The 14,725-nt window shown below is 35.9% G+C and overlaps 1 protein-coding gene across 4 annotated transcripts in view; it reads left to right on the plus strand.

Annotated features, from left to right (window-relative positions):
- ZNF395 (zinc finger protein 395) overlaps positions 1–14,725 on the plus strand; it is a 67,523-nt gene that overhangs the window by 14,169 nt on the left and 38,629 nt on the right. The window contains exon 1 of one of the 4 annotated variants that reach the window (XM_074209211.1): positions 1,061–14,456. The exons of the other annotated variants lie outside the window; for them this stretch is intronic. The gene's annotated coding sequence lies outside the window, so the exon portion shown is untranslated. Of the gene's footprint in view, positions 1–1,060; positions 14,457–14,725 lie in introns of those variants that run through there. 4 annotated transcript variants of the gene reach the window in all.

The following is a 14,725-nucleotide window of genomic DNA, read 5'->3' on the forward strand; positions in this document are numbered from 1 at the left end:
GAGAATTTTTCATAGTATAGAAATTAATAGAAGTTCTTCTAGTTCTTGAAAAACTTTTAAATATGTTACTAGAATTATTCAGTATTTCTGTAGGACTGTAATTATGTTCTAGTTTTATAGATTAAAATACTATGTCCTACAAAATATTTCTGTGAGGCAGAAAGTCAGTTTTGTTGTTCCGAATGTCTTCTACATGCTCTAAAATCTTGGACTACTATTTATGTTTTTAATTCCTTATTCTTTGATGATATATATGCTTTATAATGGGTTAAAATTATGTGATAAAAATATTTGAGACTTGGTGATATTAAAATAATACCTTACATAAGTATAGTGCTAATAACTTTAGAGTATGCATGGATACATTTCAATTCAAGAATCTAACTCTGTGACACATGCAGGATGGGTATTATAATTCTCATTTTATCATAAGGGGAAACAAGGCCTAGAGGGGTTAAGTGGCTATTTCAGTGTTGAGTAATATAATGGCAGTCAGGACTAGTATCTAGGTCCTATTTCTCTTAATCCATTATTCTTTGCCATTATTACTACATTGCTTTTATCAGACCCTTTGAACTTCCAACTCATAGAATTAAATGTACCATTCAATGTGGATTGGGTATTTTGGGGCCAAGATTTGTTACAGAATGTATATGTAGTTTTTTTATTCTAGAGTGATGGAATGTTGAGTTGGAAGAACTTAAAAAGTTCTTTAGATATTCCTGTAGGATTCCTCTGAGACCCCTTTAACATATTCACTCTCCTTCTCCCTCCCCCTTTCATCTCCTCTCCTTCCCTCCCCCTTTTTCTATTTTTCTCTGTCTCTCTTTGCCCCAATCTCTGTCTCTGCCTCTGCCTCCTCCTTGAACTAGCACATAAACTTCACAGTTTTGCAGGGCCATAGGGTTGGGCATGTGATGTTGAAATAAGATCCTGTGTTTCAAAGCACAGGGTCTACTAGAACCAGATGTGTTCTTCATTGTTGTACTCCTTGCCTCTTTGAAACATGGTGTCAGGTCACTGTATCCCCCCCCCCCCCCCCCCCCCCCCGCTCCACCATCCTCTGAAAATAGAAAACCAAAAAACTAAGAAATGTTCCAAAAACAACACACTACACCAGCATCTAATCCTCTCTTCAGGCAGGTTCTGGATTTTAATAACCTAGACTAATAAATTATGCTTTTTTTTGAGGGTTTCTCTAAGTTGGACTGACAATGGAAATGAATGAAAGAAGCATTTATGAAGCATCTATTATATGTAAAGTATTGGAAATATAAAAGCTAAAAACAGTTCCTGCCCAAAAGAAGTTTTATTTCTATTGGGGGGCATTGAATTCTAGGAAGAAGGGTTTTTATCTAACCAAGGAGATAAGTACAGATATATCTGGTGTGTGTACAGTGCAAATTGAGGGACCTTTTTGCCTTTTGTGTTTCAGCCTTTGGAGGAGATAAGTGGAAGTGGAGAACTGTTATTGTTTCTTCTATATATGCCTCACAATTGACCCCATTGTCATGATATGCCACATTTCTATAGGACTTTGGCCCTCATCTTAGAGGGGTGTGTAAAGGAGCAAAGCTGAATGGATAAGCAGCCACTTTTAACCTCTTTGTCTTGAAATTATGATACCATTTCAGTATAAGGCTGGTTAGGGCTCCTAAGAAGGATTGCAATGATTTGCACTTTCTTTTTCAACAGAGGTTAATTTTATTTATTTATTAAAAAGTTATGGTCCATATCTTCCTATATTTGCATTTCCTACCATAAATAAAATTAAATAAATATTAGAGCCTGGAGGGAGGGACCTTGGAGATCAGATCTCTGTATTTCATCTCCTCATTTTATAGTTGAGGAAACTGATACCATAAATATACATGGAACTCCTAGAAAACTGGGTTATGAATATAGAATCTATGAATTGTCAGACTGACTCAGGTCCACATTCTCTCTAACCTAATATTCAATTGCATACCGAATCCTTTAGGAGTATGATACTGTTTGAGACAGAGTTATAGGATAACATGTTGCATTTCATTTTTTTGATCTTCCCCCCCCCTTGTCAGTGGTGGTCCCTTGTCTTTGGGATTTGATAGATAATTCTGTGCTCATTTTTTCCAGTACTATTCATGACTTTATAGTCATATTCTCCTCAATATTCCATTTTTTTAAGGTTGAAAAGCTCTAGACTTTTAAATCTATCTTATATAGCACTCCCCCCTTTCCTGTTATTTCACTTGATCTTCTTAACTTCATTGTCCTTTTTTTTTTTAGGTTTTTGCAAGGCAAATGGAGTTAAGTGGCTTCCCCAAGGCCACACAGCTAGGTAATTATTAAGTGACTGAGACTGCATTTGAACCCAGGTACTCCTGACTCCAAGGCTGGTGCTTTATCCACTACACCACCTAGCCACCCCTTCATTATGTCTTTATGGAGGAACCAAGACCACAAATAGCCTTCTTTTATTTTTATGTGTGGGTACATAGTAGCTTTATATGTTTATAAGACCTTTTTCTTCATCTCATATCTCCTCTCACTATATCTTCCAGCTGTCTCACATGAAGACACAGCCCTTTTCCTTGCCCTGGCAAACCTGTCTATATGCACAAGTGACCCCAATACATTTTTTCTTCTTAAATAAATTACCCCATGTATCACTCCTGTTCTCAATAATCTTCAGTTTTTCTCTTTTTATTGGCAGCTACTCTGCCTCCCATAAACATGTCCATGTTCCCTTTTCCCACCCAATCATAAAAAACTCAATACTCTCTCCCTTCCATGTCTGAGTTCTTTCAGAAGCCATTTAAAATCAATTCCTCCCCTCTTTCCACTAGTTCTCTTCTTTTTTTATTTTTTATTCTTGTGGGGCAATGTGTGACTTGTCCTAGGTCATACAGCTAATAAGTGTAAAGTGTTTGAGGTCAGATTTGAACTTGAGTCCTCCTGACTCGAGGGTGGGTACACTATTCACTGAGCCACCTAGCTTCCCCAGTCTCTAGTTCTTTTCTAAACTCTATGCTTTGGACTTCCTTCATTTAGTAATAGCTTGATATGATGGATAGAGTGTTGACCCTGCAGTCAAAAATTCTTGTGTTCAAATCCAGCGTCAGACACTAGCAAGTTACTTAACCCTACTTAAACCTGTTTGTCTGGTTTCCTGCATCTTCTTAGGTAAAATTCCTACCTCTAGGAGAAGCCTTTCTCTATTATCCTTAATGTCATTGCCTTCCCTCTATGATTATTTATAGTTTTTCATATAGATAGCTTATTAGACATTGCCTCTCCCCCTTAAATTGTGATCTCTTTGAGTGCAGGGATTGTCTTTTGCAGTTCCTGTACCCCAGTGATTGGTACATAGTAACCACTTGGTAAATGTTTGTTGACAGACTATTAGATAATCACCAGGTCAGCTACTGTTTCCAGAGTCTTAGAGGCATTTCAGTAAACTTTTGAAGTAAGTATTTTTTTTTTGATGATGCTTGGCATTTTGTTGGTCATTGTGTAAGCCCCAGTATAACAAAGAGCAGATATTCTCAGGAACAAGTTGACCATGATTCATGGGTTCCAATGTCCTGTAGTTTAGTAAATCTTTAATTTTGTATCTATAAATAATTTGGAATTTTAAATCCTCCTATATACTTATTCTTTTTTTTTCAGTTTTTTTTGCAAGGCAAATGAGGTTAAGTGACTTGCCCAAGGCCACACAGCTAGGTAATTATTAAGTGTCTGAGACTGGACTTGAACCCAGGTACTCCTGACTCCAGGGCCGTGCTTTGTCCACTGCGCCACCTAGCCTCCCCTATTCTTATTCTTTATATGTTTGGTTCAATGTGGAATTCAGAAACACTGGGCTCTGATTTTGCCACTGATAAGCTTTAGCTTTGTTACTGGGATCATCAGTCGATCTTTCTGACCCTTAGTTTTCTTTTTGTTAAACTCACAATGTTGTTTGAGATTCAGATAAAAGTAAACTGCCAGTAAATAAAATTGACTCTGGTACCAATGTCTTGTTTAGACAAGTGCCCACCCGTTCCCTGGTATTTGTTTCCTATCTCTTAAATCAATCTTTTCCCACCAGAGAAAACTTTACCCATCTTGTTTCAAGATGACTCAGTTTTTTAATAGACTTTGGTGTAGAAATTTGTCAATACCTTTGAATGTCTAAGGGAGTTATATCCATTGATACCCCTTTGATTCACATGTATGTCTTCTTCAAGAACTCTAATGAATTTGAGTATGATTTCCTTATAGAAACCATGTTGCATTTTCCCAGTAAGTTCTAGTCATTATTCATATTCAATAATTCTATCCTTTCAGTAGACTTTGGTAGTTTTCTTGGTATGGAGGTAAAACTCAGTAGGGTTTATAATGATCTGAGTTGTCCTTCTGCCACCCTGCTCTCCCTCTTCCCCTCTTAGAAATAAAGATCATATTTGCCATTTTGGGTCTTTTGAAATGGTAACAGATTGTGACAAGTGGTTATACAGTTTCCCAGTATATCCTTGAGAACTTTCAAATGGAGGTTTTTCTGGTCCCTGGTGGCAAATCTATATTCATTTGATCAATTTAAGATTTGAACATCTGAATATAGATAACTTTCAAGGAGCTTGAAGGGACCTTGGAGGTCATTTAGTCCAGCTTCCTTCTTTGACACAAAAAGAAATTAACCTCAGAAGGGAGAGTGATTTGCTTGTGGTTACAGAAGAGGTAGAACTAGGATTTGGACCCTAGCCCCTGACTTTAAACTAGTAATCTTTCTACTATATCAGAACTAAGGAAGATCCTAAGTATAAAGTCCTGGAACTTAAAGAAGGGACTATCATAGTTGTTTTGCTGTAAGGAATGGAGGAAAAATTGTGCTCCCTGGATATTGATTCTTGAGGCACAACCTCTTACCTTGTACTAGATTCTAACTTTGTGTCCTAACAGATGTGTAGCTAAGATGAATCCTTTTAGTTTTCTTCTTTATCACCTTGTGGTGTGGTTGATGTGTAGTGAGCAGCAAATAATTAATGGAGAGGGGCGGTGGCTAGGTGGCGTAGTGGTTAAAGCACTGGCCTTGGAGTCAGGAGTACCTGAGTTCAAATCCGGTCTCAGATACTTAATAATTACCTAGCTGTGTGGCCTTGGGCAAGTCACTTAATTCCATTTGCCTTGCAAAAAAAAAACAACCTCAAAAAAATAATGAATGGAGAGGGAAAAGGGGGGGAAGGAAAATGGGCTCGTAAAAATGGCAAAATAAATCTGTTATAGTGCAATAGTTTGTATTTCAAGAGATTTATAGGAATTTTTAGATTAATTTTCTTGCATAAAGGTGACTGATTCTCATGCCTTCTAAAGATGGAAGTTTTTCCTCGAAGAAAATGTTGCTTCTCTAATTACCCTAGTACAGAATCCTAATCCGTGCCTCTTTGTGGTGATACTAATGGCTTCCTACTTAAAAGGATACTTTGGGAAGAGGAATCTTAATAATAATCTCAATAGAGAACTAGGCATAAAATTCTTTCAGTCTCTGTCTCCTTTTTTAATCTTAGTGCATATGCCCTTTCTCTACTTTTATCAAGTAGTCCCATGTGGCATGATTTCCAGAGTCTCATTTGCTCCCTTAGTTTCTAGGTTACACATGAATTTCCTGTTTTTCTTTCCTTGTCACTTCCAAACACATTTTCTATCACTCTTTGTGAATTTGTCAATTTTTCTCCACTTGTACCTTGCAGTAACCGTTTTGACTCTCCTAGTTGTACATTCAGGGTATTGCTTGGGATTTACAATTTTTTTAATCTTTCGGATACTCTTTTTCTTGCATGTTAAGTAGAATCTGGATTTTTTTTGTAGTTGTAGTTTACCACAAATTCTGCTTTGATATCTCATTGTGGTATAGAATGTGGTATAGAATGTGGTATAGAATGACCCCATTTTTGAAGTCTATGTCACTGAAGCACAAGCTCTGGCAGGTTCTGCCATATTGGAAAGACTTCAAGTATAGCTCTGCCAATAGATTGTGTCTGTTATTCAAGTACCAACCTATTTAAGTAGGATGAAACTTATCACTAATACACTGGCTACTTGGAGACATATTCTTTGACTGTGGCAACTATTGAAACAAAAGAAAAACACAAAATGGCCCCTCAGTCCTGTATGACTCACTTTTGCTTCAGTAGTGATAATGACTGAATGATGGGAAAAGTGGTAGAAGTTTGTAAGAATCAGGTTTTTAGACAATTTACAAATAGCATAGTTCTTTGTAAATATAAATTTAACTAATGAGTAGACATGCTCCTACTGAAGTAACTGAATCATATCAGTCATGACATTCTTACTATAAGTGGAACCAGAAGACAAGTGAAGAAACAACTTAATAGAAAGGTGACCAATAGGTTCTTCTCAGAGAAGCAAATGAAGGAATTGTCAGTTTAATTCAATGTCCAGTGGCAACAAGAAACGTTTACAAGTAATGCTTGATCATCTCTTATTGAAATTCTCAAAAGTTTGCAAAAAGACCATGAAACTATGAAAATAACCATAACTTATGTACCAACATTTGTTGCAGAGCATGAGGAGATATAGAAATTCTCTGAAGAGCTTGTTAAAACCCTCTAAATTAAATAGTCTTTGTTGGCTTGAAAGCAAAAGTGGACACAAAGAAAGATGACAAAATGCAAAACAATATACAGGCATGTTCTACCTCTAGCTTAAAAATAACTCTTACAAGAAAAGATAGGAGGGGAACCTCAGTATATGACAAGTAAACCAAAACATCTCCCAAAATAAAATAGATTACCATGTGAAAGATAGGAGATGACTTGCTACTGATATGATAGTCATTTACAAAGTGATCTGTGTTAAGTCAGACCAGTGACTTGTTAGAACAAAAATCAAAATCAGTGCCAGATTAGAATTAAAAATAAAAAGCAGAAATCATTCTTCTCAAATGTGGGTACTTAAAATTGATTTAAACAATACATTGACAACAGAAAAAGTTGTTTAATAGATATTGTCATAGATTTATAAGTATTTCCTAAAAAATTAACATAGCTACTGTAATTAGGAGGCTAATAGGATTTAAAAAAAATAACCTTAACTAGAAAGTTCTCTTGAAATGGAAAGAATGGAAGACCAGGGCAATAACAAAAACTGAGAAGACTACTTATTTAGGACAGAGTATATAGAGAAAAGGTCATTGCTAAAGATGAGTCATTTTTGAAGACATTTGAGTTATTGCTTTTTGAGTTACTCTATTTTTAACCCTCCCCCCAAAAAGAACTGAGGAAGTATAAATAATTGAGACAGTTTAAATAAGTACCTGTTTTTCCATCTTTCAAAAGTCTTTGAAAATTATCTGCATGTATAACACAAGTATTCTTGATAAAAGTTTAAGAATGAAATAGGCAAGATTTCACAGGTTGTATTCTATTGTTAACCACAGTTATGGAAGCAAGATTAACAGAAAGTCTTGACCTATTATTGCTTGTGGACTATTAAAAAAATTATTTGTAAGAATAAAGCACTGCTTTAGGGTCACTATCAGGGTATCTTGTTTGTGTTAAAATCATACAATATTCCTTGTAACGTGGATAACTTCTATACAAACTTTTATTATTGTTATCAATTGATATAAAATAGAAGACAAATGCTTGACAGGGTTGTTTGCCACAATTATAGAGGATATCATTATGGAATCTAAATACAAAGTGGATTCCTTGTAGGTAGATAATCTTTTCTTTATTGAGGATTGCATTAAGTCTCAAAGCATTACATAGCTTATGAAATGAGATCCATAATTGCTCAAGAGAGTTTGATTTAGTCTCCATAGGATAAGGCACAAGGGCTTAAGATGCTAGTTACTCAGACTGATGTTCAGATAGATGAACAATCAACTTTTTGAATATCTTGATTAGACATTGCAAATAAATATTGAAATAGGTCCTGAATTGAACAAGAGATTGGAAAGCAAATTGGATAACCTTTTAGGGAAAGTGTATGCACTTTTAATGACTCCAAGGTTTTCTCTGAAACAGTAGATCATCTATTTTTATATCAGTGGTCTTGTAGTGATACAGTAAGGTTCCAAGACATGACATTCCACAGCCTCTGAAGAACTGTGTAGAAAAGAGTAGAGAAGATGTGTGATATTACTACAGAAACAGTTAGGTGGTACAATAGATAGGGTACTGGGCCTGAAGTCAGGAAGACTCATCTTCAAGAGTTCAAATCTGAACTCAGACATTTAGTAGCTATGTAATCCTGGGCAAGTCACTTAATCCTGTTTGCCTCAATTCGTCATCTGTAGAATGAGCTGGAGAGGAATATGGCAAAACAGTCCAGTATCTTTGGCAAGAAAACTTCAAATGGGGTTATGAAGAGTTGGACATGACTAAAATTGCTGAACAACAACAAAATTACCAACAAAATATTACCAGAATTAGCATTCAGCAGGCATTACTAGAAAAAGAAATCAACCAATGATGGTTATGAGCTCATGTGCACTTTTGGTGTCTATACAACCTCAGGAGTTCTAGGGGAGAAAGTGCCTAGTACACTGGGTTACACCCTCTGTGAGGATTTATTGGAGACATAAACAAAAATTATGTGAGATGAAATTTGATCTGTTGTGATCTGCCACAGTAGAAGAAACATTTGAATGGGAGATTGTTACTCCTTGAAGCATTGAATTCCTGACTTTTATTTAATTTGCTTTCATTCCTCCCTATCGTCCACTGCCCCTTTAGTTTGTCATGATTCCTTTTTTTGAAATAGAAATTGTGTAATAGATTTATTAGATTCTCCTTTTCCTTCCATAAAAAATGAATTTAATTTGTGTTGCAATCATTTATTATTTAGTAGCTCACACACTACCACCTTCTGGAAGGGTTTCATTTTCATTAATCAGGACCATATCTTGTATGTTCTCTGTTAGCAGCAGCCTCTTAAACTGCCAGTTCTAGAAAGTAGTCACCTCCACTTCTTCCTAATGCAGCATCTGGCAGGTCTATGTTTAAAGTCTCCCATGATCATTGTTCTACATAATTTGAAAGTTTTTCTAATGTCACTTAGTGTTTTTATATAATTGCACTTTCCTAGTTATATAGTCTTTAATATGTCCCCGTTGTCAAATTTTTATTATGTGAATTTAGAAGGTGCCCCAGAGATGCCATAGTTCTTCCATTTTTTTCCCCTCTGGATACTATTTTTACCCTGTTATGGTTTATGGTAGTCCTCAGTGCTGCACCTCCTCCCGTCCACCTGTCCCTATCCATCTGTGAACTCTGTATCCTGCAGTCACTGAGTCCCATTGACTACCTTCCTGCCACTGCATCTCTAAGATGCCAACCATGTCAAGAGCCTTGTTCATTGCCAAGCATACCAGTTCAGCCATCTCATTTTGACTTCTAGCATGGGCACAGAAATGCCTAGCTTGGCTATTTTGCCCTTTTCCAATGCCCATTTAATGTCTACTTTGATGGATTGACTTCTCCATTTCATTTATTTTAATATTGCCTGTGGCTTTTCTCTCAGCTGCTCTAGCTGAGTTTACATGAATCTGAGTTGCATTTTTCGGGTTCTTACTTCTCCAGTTTTTAGTTTGAACTTTATTCTGCAGGTCAATTTTTAGTGCTAGCACTGTGATTTCATTTTGGCTCAGAAGGACATCCCCTTGGGATCATCCTTCCTATAGAGCCTTTATCTTTCTCATCTGGAACTCCTAGATACTAAGAAAACTCAAACACCCTTTCCTTCCTGGTCTTTTCATCCATTCCTTTAGACTTTTACCTATCCTGAGTCCTAGTATGAGGAAAAAAGTCCTAGAACAGGGGTTGTTAAACTTTTTTTTTTTTTGTGTTGAAGACACTTATAGAAGTCTGGTAAAGCCTCTGGAACCCTTCTCAGATTAATGTTTTTAAATGAATAAACATAGTACATAGGATTACAGAAAAAATCAATTATATTGACTTAGCTATCAAAATATTAGCAATAAGATGCCTGGACTCCCAAGTTAAGAACCTGTGTCCCAGAAATTCTAAATTCTAATTGTCTTCCTATAGCTTAAATTCCCTTCTACATTTTGCTGATACATTTCTCTTCTATATTTTGCTGATATATATCACTTTATATTGTGTTATCTATTTTTATCTGTCATCTCTGTCTAGTTGTCTCTATATATGCATATATTATATATATATGATCCCTAATACATTATGTTGTTATGCAGCATAATGTGATTGATAGCACTCTGGACTTGGAGTCAGAAACAAGTTATTAATTCTCTGTTTCAGTTTCCTAATTTGTAAAATAAGGGAGTTATACTTTATGACTTCTAAAATCCTTTCAGCTCTAGATTAGTGATCCAATGTTTAAAAACCATCGACTTCACACAGATTGTTTGCCCTTTCATAGGGTCCTTGCAAGTCTAGCTTCTTATTCTCAACTTGTCAGGTTCAAAAATTTTTTCCTGTTAACTCTCTTAAGGGAGTGATCATGCCCTGGGAGGTTGGTTAGAATAGAGCTATCTCATAGGAGATGGATTTAGACAGTAGAAAGTCAGCTTATTAATTTAAACGGAAATAAGACTGCAGAGGGGACTGGAATGTTCTTATCAAGTAGTTAACCTAGTCCCTTCACTGTAGGAGAGTCCCACTGGGAAACCCAATTAGTATTTAGAGTTGCTTGTTAAGCACAGTCAGAATACCAGGCATTAGCTGATCTTAAGGGATGGTATCATTTAAGCTGTGACAGCCTGGGGAACCCCTCTCCACTGGAGGGAATATATTTGCCAAGTGGACAAAACAACTTGTGTAGGCCAGTAAGTGCCCTTTGGGGAGGACTGGAGAAATAGAAATTGGTACTGTCAACTTCTTCTTTAGTATTTTACAGATCATCAGAATTATTTATCCTTCTAACCACTTTGCTTTATTTCTTTAAATAAAATATTTCTTTCCCTTCTTCATCTTATATCTTGTTGCTTAATAGAATTTCTATATGCATATTTTATTTTATAATTATTTATATATTAGATTGGCAGTTCTTATTAGATTAAGAAAGCTTGCCACAGTATAAATTATCTCTCTCTTCAGGTTAAGAATCCCTGCTGAAAATTTCTGTAGATGCCTAATTTTCATCTCTTGTGTTTGTTGATTTTTTGTTAATTTGCCTTTGATAAGGTGAGATTTCCTCATCTTCATTCCAGGTAGTAGGGAAAGTTTTTTTATTTAAGGGTCCGCCCTACCATATCCCTAACTGTATTACAACTCATCAAGCCTGATAATCTTTCCTCTTGGCCGTGAAGTAACTTGTTTCTCTTACGTTTACCAAAATACAGAAAGTGGTACCATTAGGGAATAAGCAACTCAAGATAAATACATCTGGAGAATACATTCTCCAGATAACACTGCTTTGGCAGAGAAAGAGTTCCTCCTTGGGAGTTCCTCACACCAATCCAATCACAGGTCTCATCAAAAACTGCAGTTTAACTCCCTTTTGACTCTTAAGCTGCTTTTCCTCCACTCCCCATATTTTATGTCTCCTCCATTTTAATCTTTTAGAAAGATTGAATTTTTCTAAAATTAAATTGCACTATTCTTGACTTCTTAAAGCTGAACATATTATAAATTTTTTAGGTCATCCATCATTGAATCAGTAGAGTGCAATGGACATTTGAGTCAAGAAGACTGGGGTTCAAATCATCTTAAATCTTTGACCTTTAATAAATAAATCTATGACTTTGAGAAAGACATTTAATTTCTTTGTTTCTCAGTCAACTTCCTAGGACTTCATAAATTAAAGAAAATTGAGATCTGCTTTGAAGGGTATTTAAGAGAAAATTTCCATAAAGGAGCCTCGTAGATATGAATGTTCATTACAGTGATATCCCCTCAGGAACTTGGAGCTTTTTGGAAAAACAATTTTCCCCTATATTAAGTGACCTCATACTGACAGGTTTTTTTTTTTTGAGGTCTTTTAAATCAACAAGCACTTATTAAGTTCTAACTGTGCTAGGGCTTCAGAGAAAAGATAAAAATAAATCCCTCCACTGAATGTATTGATAGCTGATGGTGACAACATGCAAACAACTTCATATAAACAATAAATTGTAGATGATCTTACAGGGAAAGTGCTCTAAGGAAGAAGGATGGAGAAAGACTTGTAGAAAGTAGAGCATTAGTTGACACTTAAAAGGAACTAAGGAAACCAAAAGCCAGAGATGAGGAGGATGATCATTCCAGATATAGGAGATAGTGAAAATTCAGAGAACTTAGAGCTGGACTGTCATATTGGGAAACAGATAGGAGGTGGTTGCCCCACCCTCCTCCAACCCCTGATCAGAAGAAGGTATAAGACTGGAAAGATAGATGGGTCCAGGTTATGAAAGACTTTAAAAGCCAAACAGAAGATTTTTCCTTTTGATCCTAGAGGCAGTAGTGAACCACTTAAAGTTTATTGATTAGATTAGCAGGGTGATACTTTTGCTTTAGGAAGATCAATTTGACAGCTGAATGGAGGGGTAGACTAGAGATAGGAAGGTCACCCAGCAGTTTACTGTAGTAGTGCAGGACTTGTACTATGTTGGTAGCAAGGTCGGGGAAGAGAAGGGGTGGGGCATATATGAGAAATATTAGCAGAATTTACAGTACTTGGCAAATGATTTGATATGACTAGTGAGAAGTTGAGGATGACACCAAAGTTGTGAGCCAGGGTAATTGAGAAAAACGTGATGGAGTGCTGGACAGTAATAGGAAAATTAGGGAGAAGAAAGGATTTTTTTGGGGAAAGAACTTTATCTATTTTATGTAGCTTTCTTGTTTTTTCCTTTGCTGCTACATCTTGATGCTGTTAGCTTACTTGTCTTTATTAATACTTCTCTTCTCTCTAATTTTGTGTTTTTAATGGAAACTAGACAGTTGATTAGAATTGTATGTAAAGTAAGAATAAATAAGATCTAGTTTGAATTCTGATACTTTTTCCCCTCTTTTTTTATCTGAGTACATGGAATTTTATTTAAAAGAAGTACATTGCTTTGAAATTGTCTTTATGAACTTGAGGTGAAATGGAATTAATGCCCAACTACTCTGTAGTGATTTAGTAAGTAGAAGAATCTGCCTTTTGTCCTGGAACTCCTAAATATTTTATATATTGTGTAGCTATCTCAAATAGAATTTTTCTCTTTCCTGCCTTATTTTAATGGGTTTTACATAGAAATGTTGATGATTTGTACTGGCTTTTCATATATCCTGCAAGTCTGCTGAAGTTTTTAATTGTTTCAATTAATTTTAGTTGACTTTTTAGGACTTTTTCATACACCATCATATCTGTGAAAAGTGATCATTTTGTTTTTTCCAGAGGCAGGTAGGTGGCTCAGTGGAAAAAGCACTGGAATAAAGTTCTGATCAGTCTTTATACAATTACTAACTGTATGATGCTGGGCAAGCTCTCTAACCTTTGCCTCAGTTTCCCCATCTATAAAATAGGGATAATAAAAGCATTTACCTCACAAGTTTATCGTGAAGATAAAATGAGAATGTAAAGTAGTGTCTGCAACATACTAAGTGCTTAATAAATGATTGTTCCCCCCCTTCCCTTTTCCACTATTTTTTTCTTGCCTTTTTATTAGTCAGAATTTTAATACTATGTCTGATAGAAGTGGTGACAATGGGGATCCTTGTTTAACCCTTGATTTAATTGAAGAGTGTTCTTATTTATCTCCATTATATATAATGATACCTCTTAGTATTTTATTTTAAGGGGAAAGATAATCTATTCTTATATTTTTAGTGTTTTTAAATAGAAATTTCTTTGTGTATTACCTTCATTTCCTAATAGATTTTTCCCTCCCATCTTCAGTGAACCATCCCTCTCCAAAAACAGTTTAATAAAAGCAACTAGCACAATCTCCACAAGTCTTGACAGGCAAGCCCTCAGTTCTGCAAAGAAGATTGTGTAGAGAGCTCTGTTCTGGCTGCACATCGGCCCCACCTTCCTCCTCCTGTGCTTGGTGATATGTGGAGCCTGTTTACACTCACCATACATTTCTTTATCATCCTTTTGGGAGAACCTAAAAAAAAAAAGAATTCACTGTAATCTTTTAGTCCTGGTTCTTGATTTCTTTCATTGTACTAGAAGAATTGTGTTCAAATGGACACATTTTGTTGCTTGAAATCCCCCTTGAGGTTTGACTCTCTTGGAGAGTAAGGGCTGATCTTTTTAAATTTCTTTGTATCTCTATGGCTTAGGACAGCATCTGGGCACACCATAGGTATTTAATGAATGAATGCTTCTCGAGTTGATGCCCAGGTGTTTTTTTGTTTTTGTAGTGTATTAGCAAGCACCCTGAATGTAGGAGAAAGAAGAGAGATGTCATCTAGATACCTTCAAGCCCCAGGTCCCTTTCTCTTCAATCACCTAGATGTATCTGGCATAAGCTAAGAGCTTCACAGACACCTTAAATGATTCTCACAGCATCCTGGAAGGTAGGAGCTATTGTGATCTCCATTTGACAGTTGAGACCATGATCATTCAGTCCAACCTCTTCATTTTGCAGTTGAGGAAACTGATGAATGGAGGAGTCATAGCTTTCCAAATTATCCCCCTAGTAAATTATAGAACATGAGGGGTCTAACATAGAACCACTATTCTACTTTACTATATGATTAAGGATGAATTTCTTTTGTGTAGGAATATATATGGTTAAAATTTTATTAGATGTGAGGAAAAGTGATGGGAATTGACAGGTAAATGG

The sequence above is a fragment of the Macrotis lagotis genome, chromosome 1 (genome assembly GCF_037893015.1).
Source record: "Macrotis lagotis isolate mMagLag1 chromosome 1, bilby.v1.9.chrom.fasta, whole genome shotgun sequence".
NCBI classification, from domain to species: domain Eukaryota; kingdom Metazoa; phylum Chordata; class Mammalia; order Peramelemorphia; family Peramelidae; genus Macrotis; species Macrotis lagotis.